Source organism: Colobus angolensis, unplaced genomic scaffold, assembly GCF_000951035.1.
Source record: "Colobus angolensis palliatus isolate OR3802 unplaced genomic scaffold, Cang.pa_1.0 Scaffold64, whole genome shotgun sequence".
NCBI classification, from domain to species: domain Eukaryota; kingdom Metazoa; phylum Chordata; class Mammalia; order Primates; family Cercopithecidae; genus Colobus; species Colobus angolensis.
In genome coordinates, this window is record NW_012120043.1 from 2,344,852 (window position 1) to 2,346,425 (window position 1,574).

Sequence of the window (1,574 nt, forward strand, 5' to 3'; positions counted from 1 at the left end):
GAACTCCTGACCACAGGTGATCCACTTGCCTCGGCCTCCCAAAGTGCTGGGATTACAGATGTGAGCCACCATGCCCGGCCTATTGCAGGATTATTATCTTCCAAATTACACACAAACAAACCGAGGCACAGAGAGGGGCAGTGATTTGCCCCAGGCCACACAGCAATGGAAGACAGAGACCTGAGCCTCCAGCTTCCCTTGGCCCCATGAGCAAAAGCTTGCATGTGGGAATCGTGTCTCTGTCTTGCAGAGGAAAACAGGAGGGAAGTTAATATGCAGGGATCAGGGAATCACCTGGAAAAGATGCCAGCTTGTTGGGGGGATGTGGGAGAGAGAGAGACACCCCAAACACACGTCCACGTCCAAAAGATGGGGGTGAGAGATCCACGAGGGTGCAGGTGTGGGCTGGGGCACCCAGAGTGCTGTCTTAGCTCCGTCTGGGAGGGGAAGTCAAGGCAGGCTTGGTCAGAAGCCACCCAGACATGAGGCATGAGGATGGCTTGGTCCGGTCCTGGTTTTAGGGGTCCTCTCTTGGGTTTCCAGCCACCAAGGAGACGGGTGTTGCTTTAACTGGGTCTTGGCTGCCTAAGCAGGAAGGGCCTCTTCTGGGGTCTCCCCTGCCCTCCCCGCAGTGCACCCCATAAACGAGACAGGATTCATGGAAAGCTTGGAGGTTGCACCTGGTTTATGTCGGGCACTCAGAGCATCGCACAGGGAACGGGCGGCTCTCCTGGACGGGGACTCTGAGGCCCACAGGACAATAGTTTCACCTGCCTTTGCTGCAGGAGAGAACGGGAAATCAGTCCCCACGGGAGAGTGCCACAGCCTAGAGCACCCCTCGCCCTCCAGCTGCCTTGAAACCAGGCATGGAGAGAGGGCCGCCTCACAGTCCCTGGCGGGCCTCTGTTCTGCCCCCGAAGGGCAGGGAAATAAAGGAACCTTAGTCCTAGGTTCAAATGGGGGAACTGAGGTCCAGAGAAAGACACTGGGCTGTGGCGAGTGGGAGGCTGCTCTTGGCTGGGACTTCTGCATTCTAGTTCCGTCCACCTCCTTCCTGAAAAAGCACAAGCGTCTCCCTGTGCCTTCCTGGGTGGGTGGGGTTTGAGCCTTCACGCTCACTGTGCCTCAGTTTCCCCACCTGTCGCCTCTCTGTGCCTCGGCTTCCCCATCTGTTGCCGCTCTGTGCCTCAATCTCCCCATCTGTCAGTGAGGATTGGCGCAGGCTAAAGCACTTTATTAATCTCACTTCCAAAGCCAAGACTCCCTGGCTTTTCTCGGAGCCCTCAGAGACAGGCAGGGCAGACGTGGGACCCTGTCAGCAGCACCCAGACTCCCCGACAGGCCAATTCCAGGAGGCACAGCGGGGACTCATGTCTTCTTTTTTCCCTGGCCTGAGGCTGGGGAAGGAGTTTCTCAACGGCCCAGCTTTGCCCAGTCTTCTCAGCCCCCACCTGTCCCTAGCTGGGGTCTCAGAGCAGCTTCCCTCCATTCTCTGCCCCTCGCTCGACCCATCTGTAAAATGGGTTTGTTAACAGGATCCACCCAGCTCGCAGGGCTGGCCTCAGCGTGAAAGG